Below are 17,446 nucleotides of genomic sequence, written 5' to 3' on the forward strand. Positions count from 1 at the left end.
TGGCAGCCTCATCTGTGAACAGAGAGGTACACAGAAAGGGATAAAAGTTGGTAGCAGAGTCCTGCAGTCTCAGTAGATTCACAGCATTTCTGCTGCCTGAGAACACCGTTGCAACAGCTATGCCACACATGAGGCCATTAACTTGGTCATAGTCATTAGATAATCACATTTTCTTAATTGTTTGATCTCACTCACCTTTTTTCCTTAGATGACCACAAGCAGAAGTCTGTTCTTTCCTGGCATTTTACTCTGTGATGTGTTGCCTACTGGAGCATTGAGAAAGCACTGAGACCATTTCCAACTGAAAAGGTGCCTGGAAATTAAGCAGAAATGGCAAGTACCTATCATGCAGAACTGAGCGTTACCCAGGCCTGTACAAATTTCCAAAGACAGAAAAATCAAATATACATTGCTATTATTCTTCCCATGTTATCCCTGCTTATGAATGGGGAATCATTTTGGAGGCATCATAATCTGCAGTATGCTGAAGGCCTTTGCTAATTACTGGACATGGAGTTATGAAGCAACCCTACAGACTAGAAGTCTATCTTTTCCCAAACGATGGCCAAGGGCAGATGGCCAAGGCAGAACGCAAGACAGAAAGCCTGTAGTGATACTTGCACCTTGCACACATGGGCTTTCTGAGTCAGAGGGACTGCCAGTATTGTCCACTGGATTTTTTCCTTCCACTGATCTGCCTGGGGCTGGTTGGTGTGTTTTGAACCCTATAAACGGATACAACAACCCGTGGCAAGAGGTTGTTTCACAGAACTATATAACATACAAAGAAACGTTTCCTTCTGCCCCATCTGCCAGTTTCTTCAGATACCCCCTTACATACCTTTATGTGTAGGAGGACAGCGATAAACCCTTCCTTATTTACCATCTTTATGACACCCTGTCTGTCAGTATATATAACTTCAATTATCTCATCTCCAGATGTTTTTCCAGTCAGTTTTTCCTCAGACAGAAGCTCTTCCATATTTTATTCTTGCTGCCCATCTCTGGACCTTTTCCCTGTGTGCTGTATCCATTATGAGATGGGCTGTACCAGAAATGCATACTATTACAAAGTGCTATAAAGATGCTCCCTGTTGTGTTCTCTGTCCTCTGTAGATTGTTTAACATTTGATTTGCTTCTTTTCTCAAAATCACAGATGATGTACCATGTCATTAAGTAATGAAATTTGAGGGAAATAAATACAGTTTCACAGAGACAGAAGCTACTACTGGCAGCATGGCCCAGACAGCCTTAGATGTAATTGCCAACAAATTAATTCACCAAAGAGTGCTGAACCACTGATGCTATTTTAGGATTGGGTTTGGTAAATAGCAAGCACATTACAGAAGAAGTGATCAAAGAAAATAACCTTTGACTGAGCGATCACAAGTTGATTCAGTTTAAATTAAATGGGAGAGTAAACAAAAATAGGTCTGTAATTAAGGTTCTGCATTTCAAATGGGCAAAATTTGAGAAATTAAGGGAAACAATTAGTGAACTCAGCTGGACTAAAGAACTGAAAGGCGTAAATGTGGGAAAGGCCCAAGATTCCTTTCAGCTGAAAGTATAGAAACTACATTCAGCACATGTCCCAAAGCAGGGTAGAACAAAGCCTGTAAGAATTACTCTAAATGTGAGTGGTAAATCACCTCAACAAAGGATAATAGCAATCAACCAAGAGCCAATAAAAAATGGGGAAAAAAAGTGACTCAGCATAGAGAACAGTACTTGACACTAAAATGAGAAATGTCAAAACTCAAGCAGAGTGAGACCTTGCAAAAGATACAGGAATAAATAGAAATAGGGTCTTCAGCCCTATTACTAAAATAAACAGCAGGGAAAGAGTGGAACAAGAACTTAAAGAACTGAAGGTTCCAGCCCCAAAATTAGACAGGTATTTTGCACTGATTTTTCAGCAAATATGATAGTGATAAAGAATGGCAGGATGGCTGATAACAAAAAGATGGCAGGATCACATCTGAGAGTTAAGCTAAGCTCAAAAAAACAAATACCTTCAATATCACCTCAATTTTCTTGTGGTTGCAGCTACCAGTGTGAGGCAGCACAACAAAACGGAGACTTGGTAGGTAGGAGAGTCCAGAGAAAGGGGAGAGAAAAGGAACAGGAATGGCAAATGAGAGGAATGAGACAGGAGGCTGAGATGAACTTGGATATAAAGTGTTATTGAACTGTGCCCAGGTACCTGCTCCAGGAACTCTACAGGCAGTGAAGACCCCAGTGGGATGATGAACATTTTCACCCCCAATGTTTGTACTTCCCTTCTCCAAGAACAAACAGTCTGCTCCAAAAGCTATCTTCTCTTCATACCTTGATATGGGAAAGCTGCAAATTTGAAAAATCTTCAAAATACTCTCAGGAGGCAGCAGGACTGGGCTAATGAGAGTGTTGTGTATAAACATTGGCTATAGGTTACACTCCAGCAAGGCCTGGAATAAATGGGATGACCTTTTACTTTGGGAGAGCTTAAAATATGAATCCCCCCACAGGGAAAATGCAAGAGAAAAGCCTTTGGGCAATTTCTCACTGCTGAATGTTTATGCTAATACCATTCTAAATTAGAGTAAAATTAAGTAAATTTTGTTCCGCACGGGGAGGGCGCATCAAGTGGGTGCCTAGTCTACTACAGCTGCTAAGTGAGACAATAACTCACTTAAAGAATCAGCTATCAGCTGGGACACACGTCACTCTCATTTGGCAGGGCATGCATGGTTTGCAAGATATTAATCAGGCATCCACTGGAGAATAAAATTGTGATACTTTTACAATAGACTGTAATTTCAAGGATGGTTAATAAGTGAATAAATAAAAGATATTAATACAAGTATGTACATTCTTTTGTATCTGAAGAATTATAGTAAAAAAGCCATCACATTGGATTCATGCTAAAATATCTTCCTGATCCCACCTGCACTCTGCAGCCTTCCACATTGCAACATAGATTTCAAATCACCTCCCATTTAAAAGCTTCCACACCTTTCCTTGCTATTCAGGACCTGCATGTGCAACATCTGTCCTACCAAATGACCCAGCCATGGAGTCCAAGCCCTGCTCAGCGTCTGCTCTGGGAGATATGCTGAAATCAGCAACAGCTGAAAGTCCAAAGTCCTTTCAAAACTCTGGTCTCAGTCACATAGCAGAGCATCAGCCATAGGGTTGCCGTATTTCTGTCCCAGGTTTTCAGGAAGTATCAGACATTCTATGCCTATGTTTCACAGATGGTCTGTGCGTGGAAACACATGGCATTGATTGTCCACATACAGAACATCTGTCTGGTGTACAGACCAAAGGCCCATGCTCTATAGCTTATCTGGGCACATGCAGAAAATGTACCTGAAGCTTTTACTCTGCCTGAGAAGTCAGAGCCTCTGAAATCCCAGACAGAGGTAAATAATTGTTTAACTTAGAATTCTGTAGGGGAATTTTACACTATGTGTCCACAGTGTACAATAGCTCGAAACATAACACTTTTACAGGATAAGAAGAATCTTAACAACGCCACCTGCTCTGCTGTGAGTGGAGCAACAGTTAAAGTATCACACTGGGAGGGAATCAGGACCTTTCCAGCCCTCAAGAAAGGGCCTGAATCCTCTGAAGAAACAGTCAGCAGAAGAGACCTCAGTCTCATCAGCTAGAAATGCTGGGGGTTTTCTGAGAAACTGTTTTCGTGGGAACAACTTGGCAACCCCAGAGAAGCACCTTGAGATTTCAGGAGCACAATCCTGTTTCTTCCTGGCCATAGTCACTCCCATGGAAGACAACAGTTTGACTGTCACACGTCTCAGGGTTGATCTTCTCTGCATAATGGGCTGTAACAGACCTGACACAATTTCCCCTGTGGTCAAATTCCCCAGTCATTTCTTTCCACAGCTCTCTCACATATGTGTTGCAAAGAGAATGCTGGGTGCAGGTGAAGGACAAACCAGTCAGAGTGTGTTCTCTTCTGACCTGTTAGCCTCACACGTGATATTAAGGCTCAGAAAAAGACACAGCTTCTCTGGAGTCACTCAGTGCTATCGCACCTTTTGGAATGGTGGCAGATCCCTAAAAAGTTTTCCAGCAGTGATGCTGCCATTTATACAGAAATGTAAGCCCTCTCTTTCTTTCTGTCTACATATATCTCAAACGTATGAATACCACACTTAGCTAAAGGCACTGCTGGACCTATTTTGAAAGCAAAAAGTTGCACAGAATCTGCTGCTGCACTGGGGAGATGCACACACCCCTCAAGACTCACATATACACATGCAAATTACTACTCCGGGAGGGAAGCAGGACACCCACGTGTTATTGTAATATGTCCCCTAATAGTAAGGAAGTCATCCAGAGATGATCAGTACGTCTGATACCAGGATATTTCAGGCAGTCCTGCCCTGAGGTTCTTCTCTGAATCATCTGTTCACATATCACCTCAGCTGTAGCTCGGTGGGTGGAGAGGAAGAGTGATGGTAGCATATGTCTTCTCCAAAGGTTACACCTGCCAGACGGAAAGGCCTCCTGAAGATGCAGTAGCAGCTAGAGGTTACATAGCTGCTCAACACCTCTCACTTTCTCTTCTCCACATAAAGGGCAGCCAAGCAATTACTGAAAGAAAGGAATGAAGAGCCTGTGCCTGCACACGTGAGGATCCTGTTGCAGGAGCATAAATCCTGAGTAAATGGCATTAAAGTGCAGCCTGAAAACATCAGCTTTGACAAAGCTTGCTTTATTATCACTTTCTAATCACAGAAGGGTCCCTGGGTGCTCACCAAACTGGGAATACCTGTGTTCTGCCACTTGGACCTGGAGTTAGAGACACCCCCATGATTCTGGTGTGCCCAGAAGGGAACAGCCACACATGCCTTTGGGGGACACCCCGTCACCCTCCTCAGACACCCTGCTCAGTGTGTCCCCTTTAGGGCAGAGAGGAGGTGGAAGGCAGCCCTAGACTGAGGATGCTGGAATGAGGAGTCTTGTTGCAGACAAGACAAGGCACCGAGGGAAGGGGTCATGTCCCGATGGCTGTGCTCACCCGCACCTGCGGAGTGGAGGGATTCTGGACAGTTGCTGCAAGTCAGAAGAGCCACCAGATCTTTTGAAATCATAAGGGAAAGAGGAGTCGGCCCAACCCAACCAGGAGCTCCGCAATGAGGCATCATGGTGCAGCCTGTAGTGTCAACCGGCATCGTCCCAAGGAGGTGGAAAAGGACAGTGGCAGGATCACCTGCTCACCAGCTGGGAGGGCGAGAAAAGCCTCAAAGGTGAGACAGAGAGAGGGGAAATGATGCAGGGGCTCGAAACATCAGACAAATGGGAAGCATAAATAACAGTGAATACCCAGATGCTCAGAGCTGGGCAGCCACAGGAGATAGCCAGATTAGAAAAGCCAAATAAATGTGTGTGGGAGTGGATATGAGATCAGAGAAGCAGGGTCAGACAAGTTCGAAAACAAGCTCTGAATGTCCTTAGCATACTATTGAACTTGATCGGGGCAAAAGGAAGCCTTTGAAATCAGTGAAGGGACCGGGTGATATAATGCCATCGCCTGCATGCAGAGAATAGCATGGCTTTGGCATAATGAAAATCTCACTGCACCATTCTAGTCTCACTTAACCTCATTTAAATCATGAATAATGACATGTCAAGCTACAACAGGTTAAAGCCAGTGGGAAGGAGAGAAGAATCACATCCTTTTTGTTTAGAGGTCCATTGAAAAAAAAAAAAATACAGTAGAAGGAGATTTAGAGCAATCAGGAAGAAAATGATAACGGATGGCATGAACAGGAGTTAAAACAGCAGAACTGCAACAGCATAAGGTCTGGAGGAGGAAGCAGAGGAGACTGCAGGTGTGGAAAGGAGAAGTCTAAGTAAAAATTAGGAGCAAGCAAAATTCAGTATGTTTGCAGTTAGAGAGACAGTTTTGTCATGTCCCCCAAATCACAAAACTTCATTTTCTAACTAGGAATGTGATCCAAGGACTGGTTGTGCTAGCACACATGGGTTCATACTACTATCTCCACAGGACTTGGTAAGGATGGCCAGTGTTCTGCCACCTCCTTTCCTAGTGGCTGAATGACAATAAAAGAACAGCTAGAAGTACATGGAAAAACACTCTTTGCCGTGAAATCAGTTGTTCTGGTCGCCACATGACAGAAATGCAGCTGTGGATGGTGGAGGGCAGGATGAGTAGGAGAGGCGTTGGGACCCTATAGATGGCTTTGAAATGTTGTCCTCACAGGAGAAAATAATTATAAATTGAGAGCTCATGCTTTGAAAGCAAGTTGCTCCCAAGTCACCATATTTTGCAGGCACACTATTACCAGAGAGTTCCAAACACTCCAGTGCCCATTATATTGTACATTAAACCAGAGGTAGACTGCAACTCAGTTTATCAAGCAAAGAAAGGTCTCTAGAGATTGTCATTTTAGATGGAGTTTGCAGGGCAAGAGGTTACATGAAATGCCTTTTAAAACAGCTAAAAATTGCTTTGTTTGTCACAAGGAAAAGAAAAAAAATTAGTTTGTGACCCCATAAAAGAATAATCTGCGGGTCAGAATTTTGTGTTGACAATCTTCTGATGCAAAAGTAGAATTTCTAATGAAGAATGAATGTAAAAAATCCTTGGGGATTGTAAGCAAATCTCAGTACTTTAAACTGGCCCTGATATGTAGTCTTGCTGTGTGTCATATAATGCATACATATACATCCTGCTACCAGCATCCTATCAAACTGAAATGGCAAACAGTGCTTAGCCACACTGTTCTGCAGGAGAGGCAGGCTTCTATTTGCTTCTCGTTTGGGAAAAAATGACATTGATATCAAGCAAGAGATTAGTGTGTGTTCCTGGATAGGAAGAATAGCAGTGGTGGAAAATATCCCCCTATTCCCAAATGATAAGGATGAGTATATCTAATTAAAAAATAATCTTTTATTGTCTGCCAACTCAATCTAAGTTTCAATATACAAACCAGCAATTACAGGAAGCAGATAATCAGTTATGCATTTAAAATACTTTCTGCTGAATTACGTCCTTTAATTACATGTATATTTTTATAACAAAAATTTGATTTCTTGTAAGTGAAGGAAAGGAGTAGCCAGACTAGGAATGGCTTTACTGTATCCATGTCCAACAGAAGCATTTTGGAGAAACAAAACTTAATCATTCTATTTTAAATCATCTGTCACAAATATCTCTAAGAACTAACTTTCATTGCCCTAAGGCACCTTCTGTATTCATGTTATCCTTCCAGTTTTTGCAACATGAATACCACTGAATTTTATGCACCATAAACAAATGCTGGAAGTTTTAAAGGTGTCGCTGGCACATCTGTGTATATATCAGAGGTATTAACTGGATATACATTTTTCTGTCATATATACATGCTTAAAACACAACATTTATTGCAGAGATTTCTGAGCAGCGGTGTGTCTTTTTCAAAGTACACTGAGGATGCCAATCCTGCAGGTAGTAAAACACAAGGTGTGAATGTCAGGCTTAAAATATTCAAGGATGTAAGCTGACGCAGGCATACCATAAGCAAGGCCCAGAACTGAATGTCACTTTGACAGCACATGTTTGTGTCATCACCACCACCCCACTTTTCATCAAAGTTCACTCTGGTGTTCATCACAAGGAGCAGGGGATGTGTGCTGGCTCTCAGACACACCAGGTCTCCAGAGTATAAGGGGTCAGGGGGTGAAGAGTGTTGGGGCAGCCTTACAAATGGTTTCACAATTGCAGACACCTGTTGCTGTTTCTGCGTTTCAAGATGCACTGCTAAGTATTGCTAAATCCCCCATATTTTCTCTGTCCTGTTTGCTCTACCACTCAGGTCCTTCCAGAAAATCTTGTGGCCCTCTTCAGTAAAACAGATCCTTTAACAGTGATGGGTATCACTACAGCTTCCTCCAGATTTTTGCTACAGGCACTGGCTCTTCCTCCATGTCTGGCACTCCATGACACTGGGTAGCTATAAATGTAGCAGTAATATCTACAGGCTTAAACATCAAATTGGGTCTTCTATTTTTAGCATTCTGGATGGATTTTTTTGGTTGTTGGGTTTTTTTCAGGCAAAATAACTCACACGAGTGCAAACACTACTGGAATAATTCCTGGGCATGTAGGTTGGCTTCCTCCAGTGCTAGGTCAGATGGAGCATCCTTGCTTGCACTAGATCACCAGCACACTCACAAAAGTGTTCCCCTTTTGCAGTGCTCAGCACTGAACATGTTTCCATGCTCCAAAACAGGCCATAAACTGCTGGGAGCAGGTCCCATTAAGTAGCCATCATCTGGTAGCATCTTGGGACTAGAAAGACAAAGGGGTGACAAGGTCTCGAAGAAGGATTGCTCTGGTATGGTGTGTGTGGATGTGAGGCTCTCACCTCCATTGGTGCAGAAGGTGGGGGCAGAACGCAGGCATCCAGCCAGCAACACGCTAATGCTGATCTATGGCTCCAGAAGGAGGAGAAGGATCTGTTTTTTTCAAGTCCAGGTTTTCTCCCTTCAAGCCATCACACTGACTCAGATGTGAGTAGATGCCAAAAAACTCTAAAACCAGTTAGTTTGAATTGCAGGGTAAGGGACTGCTAACTTCCGTGGAAATGTCATGCTTATAAGCAGATTTATGTTCATCCCAGACTGCTGGAGGAAAAATTGTCACCAGCATCCCACTACAGCTGTGTCTATCCTGTTGAAGTGTGAGATACCAGATTGGCATCAGCCCACTTATCCTGCCTAATTGGATAAAATTGTTGACTTCCTGCAACTTAGTGTTTTATTGGGATTTTGTTTGGCAGAGGGACTGGGATTTGCCAGGTTGTAGTAGTGCTGCTGTTTTGGTTGTCCTGGCTGGCTGCTAGAAGGCAATGTGGTTAGAACTCTTCATGCAACTTTTAATGTGAAGGTGCAGAAATTCAAATGACCTGGCACTATTTTTAGCTGTTTCTGGTGCATCTTATTTACATGGATTTCTTCTTTAATAGGAGCATTAATTTTTGGCCTTTATTTACCATTCATTAAAACATTGTGCATTAAAATTACGACTCAGGTGGATTTTAATATACATAAATCTAATTCTCTAAGGCCAAAATCTATCCTTTGATGGACACTCCACTTCTTAGCATTTCAGAAGATATTGACTATAACACCATTTCCCTTTGAAGTCAGCCTATATATCATTTTTCAAGTGTAGCTACAACAGTCATTTTAAGATGCCAAACAGCACCATAAACCTCACCTTGTCAGATTTTACTCCTCCAGCTTCTAAGATCACTTACTTTGACTTTCTTTTCTATGGCAAAGAGTTTCCCCCAAAGTGCCAGGACTCGATGAAAATCTGCCAAGTCCTCTTTCTCCAAAGGTTACTCCATTGCCCCCAGTCATCATACAATATCCTAATACATGCAATTAGCCAGGCAGATCAGATAGAAAAAGGACATTGCAGTTTAAAGAGGAATTTTTGGCGATGCAATACACAGCAGTGTGCCAGCAGACTCCAGCCCTGCTTGGAGCCAAAGGACACTATATGGAAAACAGTGGCAAATTTGGCCTGTGCTGATGTATTGTGTCTGTCACTGAATCTTATTAGTCGCAGCTCAGCACCATGTTCACATGGCTTCATTGACAAGGAGTGTGGGCAGACCATGCTCATCCCTGCCTGGATGATGTCCTGCAGACACTCTAACAGATCCTCCATTATGCCCCTTGGATTAGGAACAGGACTTTACATTGCCACTGAAAAAATCAAATTATATTTTTTCCTGGACAACTACCACACATTTCATCATCTCCACTAGCAGAAAGAAATAATTTCAAATGGGCTATATACCCTTTTGTCAGTATTCATTTCAGAAAAGGATATGTCATTCTTGACCATGCAATACCTCTTTCTGTCCCTCAGTTTCTCATGAGGAGAAGTTGGGTATCTTCCAAACAGATGCCCGACCACATGCCATGCCATCGGCACTGCGGAAGGCTGCTGGGATCTCTGGCATTATCCAGAGTTTCCAGCACATCCAGGTAGATGGATCTGGAGGAAATGCAAAGACTGAAATTGGAAACAAGAAGGGAATGAAACAAAATTTTCAGCACACATAAAAGCAATCTAACAAACACACGTTCCCTGAGCAATGACTAGTTAAAATGCAGTTTACAAAGAACAGGTTTCCTCTAATACCACATAAATAAGTTACTTGGTCACATTCTCTGGCCTCAGCTATAAAAGAGGTCAGGCTAGAAGAACATAATGGTCCCTACTGGCTGTGAAAATCCATGGTACATGTTCATTTGCAGTTTCACCATTTTCTGAAAATTTATTCCAGCCTTTACTTTATGTCTGGATAACACAACTGAGTAAAAAAAGCCTGAAGGAACAGGGTAATCAATAAGGTATTTGATGCAAAGTGGTGTTCTCTGAGTAACAAGATATACCCCTCACAAAGGAAACAATAGCCTGATTGGTTTTCCCCGGGGTTCCTGGATTAATAAATGTGTTTTCATTACGGTGATGATGATGGTGTATGATAAAGTTGTATAAGATTCAAGACAAACAGTAAGTACATTTTATCACACATCAGGAATTGCCTTTTAGGTTCAAACAGCTGTTTCTGACCTGCACTAGGGATGTGCTATAGTGAGACACAAACTGCTGGTGTCTCCTGAAAGAAAGAGCGAGCTACAAGAGCCCCAGTAGGCTGCAGTACCCGTGCTGATGTTCTGACAGCCAGCCAAGATTATGGCACTGTCACCTTTGGGTAAACCTCTGCTTGGTCCCAGTCTCCCTAGGGGCAAAACACTGAAGACAATATGTATTTCCTACCCTTCTGGCCCCCATGGTGGTCTCAGCCTAATATGAATCCTCTGTGAAATGAAGCAGAATCATCTAGAAGAGTCACACTGATTGCTTATAGCAGGTTTAACTTTCCATGCCATGATAGGACTCTCATGTCATGGATCAATATGTGGCAAAAGGATTGCCCTTTTTCTCCATACCCTTAATTTAACCCTAGCCAGAATGTTGCGTATTTGCATTGTTCACCTGAGCTTCTTAAAACTCAGTGATTTGCAAGCCTCAACTACAGTTCTCACATCTTTCTATCATGGTTATTGTTACTCTCAGTTCCATGGCCGAGGTACCTGTCCCTCATGTTTGGCCAGTAAAGAAGTGAGCACAGGTTTGTTAGAACAAGAGAAAGTTTGTCTATCCAAGGTTTTTAGTTCACCCTGCACTGACCCACCAAATCTGCTGCAATTGCATGTTCATCCTGCACTTAGCTTTGGTCAGTTTAAAATGCAAAATCTTTGGGGCAGAAGCCACATGGACCCATCTGGGAAGGATTTTAATCCTTCTGCCTGTAGATATTAGCCAAGAAGCTCACATGAAATCAAGGGGAAATAATCTATTCCACATATATCTACCCTAAGGCTCTATGACCACCATCCAAAGTATTGTTTTCAGAGATAGGCCACTGGCCTAATAGGGCTGTGGTGACAAACCAGTCTTGCAGTCCTGAGGTTTCTTAAACTACACTCTCCATCTATGCTGGCTGCCAAATCATGAATAATTCACCACCTTATGTCAGGGTGGTTGGATCTGTGCACCATAATTGCAGATGATGTCAGCTCTGGGATTTGTCCTGAGAGGCTAAAAGCCACTGTAGAGCCATTGTCTCTTGTGGCTGTTTTTTCAGCTCCTAAAGCAACAAGTAATGCAGAAGTATAGGTCTGAAAAAGACAACCTATAATTAATATCACACATGTATTTAAAATGCAGTCAAGAGGGATGGACAGCAGTTGATTTACAGTCACTGAAGTCTGATCTCAGACGCAGTTAAGACCAGCTGTAGCAAGTAAAGGATTTCACTTCTGGTGACAAAGGCACCTGGTTTGAGTGACAAGAAGCACAATAATGGCAGGACTGTATGTCACTGAGACCAGCCACTGTCTCCGAGAAACTCTTCACCCAAGCAGTTCCCCATTCCTGGTTTGGAAATCTGCCTGTGTTGTACAGGAACAGTGGGGTACAGGATCCCATCCAGAGCACGGCGCACTACAGACCCTGGACTCCCCTTTCTGCAAAGGACCCATTCCTAGAAATGCTGGCAGCTAGAATATGTTTTGTAATATGCAGGAAGGAAGGAGACAAAATTCCTGTATCCCTTCTCCTTTCTGTTTCTCAGTTCTGCTGTCAGAGTGTAATGCTAGTACCAGAGTTAAGGAGAAGAGACGAGAGGAGGGACTGGAGAGGCAGGAGAGGGACACTCAGGCACAACCAGACTCAACATGGGGATGCCTACAGGCTCTCTGGTTGATGAAGGTTTACAGCTGGGAAAGTGTTCCTCCTTGTATCTAACACACAATTACCTTTATTTTGTTCTTTATTGGGTTTAATCCAGTCTTTACCCAATTGCTTGACTTTAAGTTGCACCTATATACAGCACAACAGCATGAAGCTCAGTTAAAGCCTTTGGCTTGCACTTCTTTTTATTTTTCCAGAGGAGTTACAAGGATGTCACCACCGTGCAGGTTCTGACATGACAGCTCTTCCCCAGAACAACAGACTGACTCATGCCTGAGGGTGCTGCCTGCTGACATTTCCCAGCAGCATGGGCTGGCTGGTCTCACCTCGCAAGTCCAATGTTGGTAAAGAGTAGCCCGTTGTGTGCCAATTTTTCAAGTAGCTCTCGTGTAGTCAGGCACAGCACACGTGTGTTGTAAAACACAGGGCTGGTTTAACCCTACTCCAAACACGGGGCTCAGCCTGTAGCTGGCATCTGTCACTAACCTGCAGCTTGTTTGTGATGGGTGAGGATTTGACTTCACCGCAGCTAACCGAGGATTTGCCTGCTGCCTCCAGCAGCTTTCGAGGGAGTGAGATAAAAAGCTAATGTTACAGTGGGGAGAGAAAAAAACTTTTGGAATACCCAAATGCTCAACACCAGGTCTCTGGAAGAGACAGGACTGGGATCTAAGCCACCCCAGAGCTCTGGGACAGTGTGTCAACTCAGCAGGGCTTTTATTCTGACACTGCTTGTCTCCCCTGTGAAACCATTCTGGGCACAGGTAGCTGGTTTCCATACAGCTTTACATTTACTAGTAATCAAATAGGAGACCCTGCTAACTACCTGACCCCGTACAAAGGAAACTGCAGTTTAAAGGCTTCAGTTATGCTCTGGCTGTTGCGTTAATGTTGCAAGGCGTTTTTGCAATGCAAACCCAGGGGCTGGCAGTCTGGTCCTGCACACGGCTCCTACGTGACAGCTGTAAAGGGCTTGGAAATAGCTAAGGTAAATACTAGCATGGGAGAAGGGGGAAGATATTTCTCGCACAGCTTTGAGCCATTTTGTTTTTCTTGATATGGAAGACGGGAAGAGAGGGTGTCAGGGTGTCCTGCAGTGCAGTTATTTAGTACCACTAGTAGCACAGGGTAGGAAGCCATTTAACCCAGAGTTTCAAAGCACTTTGGAGTCATTTGAACAAGAGGAACAAGGTAGAGCGAGTTCTCAGGAAGCAAAGAGTTAGGGATAAAGTTAACTGGTGCAAAAAAATGCAGCAATCAGTGAAGCCCAAGGAGCAAGCCTCCTTTGGGAGCCCTGGCCTTGGCCTCCTGACCGACTGGAGGAACTACAAGAAATAAGGGACAGAATTACCACAAACAGGGTGTCCCCTGAAGGAGGAGAACCCAATTCACTCGACAGAACAATTCAGGAGAATCTGATAATATCCCAAGCAAGGGAACAGGTTTGCAATGGGACAGTCATTCAGGAAAGTCCTTTGCCCTGTCGTCCCGCACGGTGAAGCGCAATTGCAAACCAAGGGTCATTCCCACTATCACTGCTCACTCACCAGTTTGGAACTTGTCTCCCCGGGGTGGTCCCATGGAGGTGGGTGCAGCTCTTGGCTACATCCTGGCACTACATTCTGCAGTGAGCACCATAAGAAGACTTTCAGTTCTAGGAATTCCCCATGTGTGGTCAGAATGAGAGTCAGGAACAGGGCAAGGAAGGGTTGGTTGTTTGGGTTTTTTTCGCCAAAAGTACAATTTTCTGTGAAATATTCTCTTTTCATGCAACTTCTGAAGTGAAAAACAAGTCTTCTCAGTCTAAAACACAGCTTTTTGTCAGGAAAAAAAAAAAAATCATCAAAATGATCGCCTAGAAACCAGTGAAGAGGGGCCAGTTTTGACCGAAAAGAGTACATTTCAATTTATTCTGCAAAGTGAAGTACTTCATATTTCAAAAACACAAATAGTCCATCTCAAACCACTGCTGTGCCCCATGGGAACTGTAGTGTGGGTTCCTCAGTTCCTCAACACTGTACATAAACCAGGTTGTACTATGCCATTCTGGAGGTCTTGCAGCCTCCCATTGAGGTAATGCAATGAGACACCATGAGGAGGCAGAAGAACAGATATCGTGGCATGCCCTGGGAAGCAAAGTTGTGACTCCCAAAAGCCTGCAAGCAGGCACTCTCCACTGGGTTGCTGAAGTAGAATATTTTCACTTGGATTGGCTCAACTCCAAATGAAGTATATTTTTGTTTTGTTTTCCCACAGGGCACCTATCAGGAAAACAATGCTTAAGGTTTTCAATAGTCAATATTATCACATGGCAACCTTCAAAGAAAAAATTATTTCATCTTCACTTACATGTTCATTTTCATCATTGTAGATTAACAGATACATAGAGAAATGGAAAATATATACTCTGATCATCACTGTGATCTATAACCCCAAATCTATGCTGAACTCGGAAAGACATGTAAGGCCAGAAATGATATTTCCCCAGTGTCCTAGCAGCATGATAACCTGTGAGAGTAGAGCATAATTAGTGAAAATCATAGAAAATGGGGATGAAAGCAACTTCAAGAACCATTCATGTCAATGAGGACATGAATCTATCTTTAACAGATGTTGCTTTAGCCTGCTCTGGGAAACCTTCTATGTGCCTCCACAGCTAACCCAGACAGTCTCATCCAGTCCTTAACCACCTTTACATCAGGAAGATTTTCCTAATGCCTTAATGAAATTTCCGTTTCTGAACTTTAAGCCCATTACTCCTTGTTCTGTCCATTGTGGAAAACAGACTGCCGGTTCTGCTCTGCAGCAGCTTGGTAGACATCTGAAGATCACCAAACCACACGCAAGTCTGCTCTTCTCTAGACTAAATATTCTCAGTTTTTTCGAGATCCAAGTTTTCAGTTCTCCAAACCACCTTCTTTCTGTTGACCTACATTTTTCATGGAGTGTGGTGTCCAAGGGCAGACATGATATCCCAGCTGAGGCTTAGTCAAGGCTACGTAGTGCAGCAAGATGCCTTCACATGTCTCGCCTCTGTCGGTTTTCAAGTAAATTCTTGTTTCAGTCCCTAACACTAGCCAAGATTATGATATTATATTATCATGAATTCTCTATCTTCATAAGGTAAGTACTAGAGAAATTCCAGAATTTCAGCTGATGTGACCTTAATCAATGAAACTATACCTTCTCCTTCTAATAGAGTAGCATGAGATGGTTGAAACCTCTTAATATTTGAGATTTGACAGTCAGTTTAGGTTCTGTAATTGAGACATTTTCCTTTGACAATAAAAAGAGCAAATTTACAGCTTGTGGTACTGTGAGAAGCCTGGAAACCCTTTGGCACTTTTAAAAGTCAAGATTTACTCTTAGAAGTACAGTAGGTTTTTAAAACCATCTAAATATATCTTCTTAATTATTAGTTTGACTGTTACATGCCTCAGAATGTACAGGCTTAAATCCTCATGTCTAATTAAAGCTATGTATGGAAAGAGAGAGAGCACAGATTAGGAGGGAGCAGTCTATCTTTGCAACAACCAGCAAGTTACCATTTTATCCACTTCGAACCAAACAAGTAGCCTTTTAATGATGAAGAAGAGGATGACAAGTGTGATATGTACCAGTCCTACCCCTGAGTGGTGAAACTAATTACAGAAGAAAGCAAAACCAGACAAGTAATACAGCACTACACTTGCAACCAAGAGAAAAAAGTGGTCAAACCAACAACTTAAAGTGCACATTACAAATATTTCTTATTCATCTCTAATTCCGGAAGCTCTTCTTTCCTCCTGTTGTGCTAATTGTCTTATATTCAAGGCCTTTGGCCCCCTGCCAGATATTTGCTGTTCTCTGAAAGGCTTCTTTATTCTAGAAGATAAATGCCAGCACAGCATGGAAATCATTTAGCAGCCAAAGAACCGATGGATTTCCAGTCTTGATTCACTGTGCTTCAGGACCATTGCAGCTCTAAATACTGTCTGTCTTTTTAGTAATAGGTGTTGTTTTTTTTAATACCACTGATGTTTGGTGGCAGTAGCAATAGCAGGGAATATCAAAAGAATTTAAAATAGAATATTCAGACATGGAAAGGGTTTTTTTTGGTACTTTGAAAACAAACACCACGATCAGATCAAAGTTCCCAAACAAGGACTTGGCTGAAAGATTAAAATGAATGAACCCTGACTAAAGAAATTAGTTGTTGGGATTTTTTAAATGTCATCTGCAAAACTCAAGACAGAACAGCATTGCCTTGTAAGTTCAAGCATGTTATATATCAAATATTTAGCTGAAGTAATTCAGGAAGCAACAGGCCCCTGTCCCTTCTCTCTTGCCATATGGATGGAAAAAAAGGTGGTAGAGGAAGAACTAGGATGGACACCTTGCTTACCTACTCTCTTGAGGTCTCAGCTACGCACTGGTTTCATCGCAGGATCTCTTGCCCACAGTCCATCTCCTTCTGTTCAGGAACCACCTCTCTCAAGGGAAGATGCACAAGGCATCTGAGCCACATCAAGTCACCCAGAAAAGGCGTCCTTTCTAAAAAAGTACCAGTTAGCTCCATGGAGACATCAAGCTACTATCTTGATATAGACTGATACAAGGAACTTGGGAACATGGCTTCCTTCTGGGGAAACTGAGGGGTTTGGGAGTAAAACTTCCTTTTTCCTTCAGTGCAGCATAAGCTGGACTTCATCCTGATAGACCAAATAAAAAATAAAAAAATATTGAATGTCATTTCCTTTCTGGTTGTTGAATGTCTTTTCTCTCACTTGGTCTCTACCACGGTTTCCCCAAACACACCTCTTCAGCTCAGGGAATGAGCTGAGCTCTAGCTGCAAGCATCTGCCTATGTATGTATTTTTGGGCTTCTTTACCTTATTATTTGAGCCTCTATCCTCTACTGAGTGATAATGAACCCACGCTCATTGACTGTATGCCAATGAGGACATCTTCACATCTCTCTGCAAACAGGCAATTGTGCAGCATCAGCATTACACATCATTATGATGCAGCTACAGTACTTCAGCCCCTTCCTGTACTTTGATCAGTGAAGATTAATTACCCTCGACTGAATTATTAGTGGTGATTAAACCTAACAGAAAATAAATGGGACTGCAGTATTACTGGGTTATAATTTCGCCAGTCTGGACATT

General features: G+C 42.7%; 1 long non-coding RNA gene across 1 annotated transcript; it reads right to left on the bottom strand.

Annotated features, from left to right (window-relative positions):
* Positions 1 to 200: 200 nt before the first annotated feature.
* Positions 201 to 16,826, bottom strand: LOC136102703 (uncharacterized). Its single transcript, XR_010651468.2, has 3 exons — positions 16,681 to 16,826; positions 9,883 to 10,028; positions 201 to 313 (listed from the first exon to the last, which is right to left on the bottom strand). It is a non-coding gene; the product is annotated as an uncharacterized lncRNA (long non-coding RNA).
* Between the last annotated feature and the right edge of the window lie 620 nt (positions 16,827 to 17,446).

The sequence above is a fragment of the Patagioenas fasciata genome, chromosome 5 (genome assembly GCF_037038585.1).
Source record: "Patagioenas fasciata isolate bPatFas1 chromosome 5, bPatFas1.hap1, whole genome shotgun sequence".
Lineage (NCBI taxonomy): Eukaryota > Metazoa > Chordata > Aves > Columbiformes > Columbidae > Patagioenas > Patagioenas fasciata.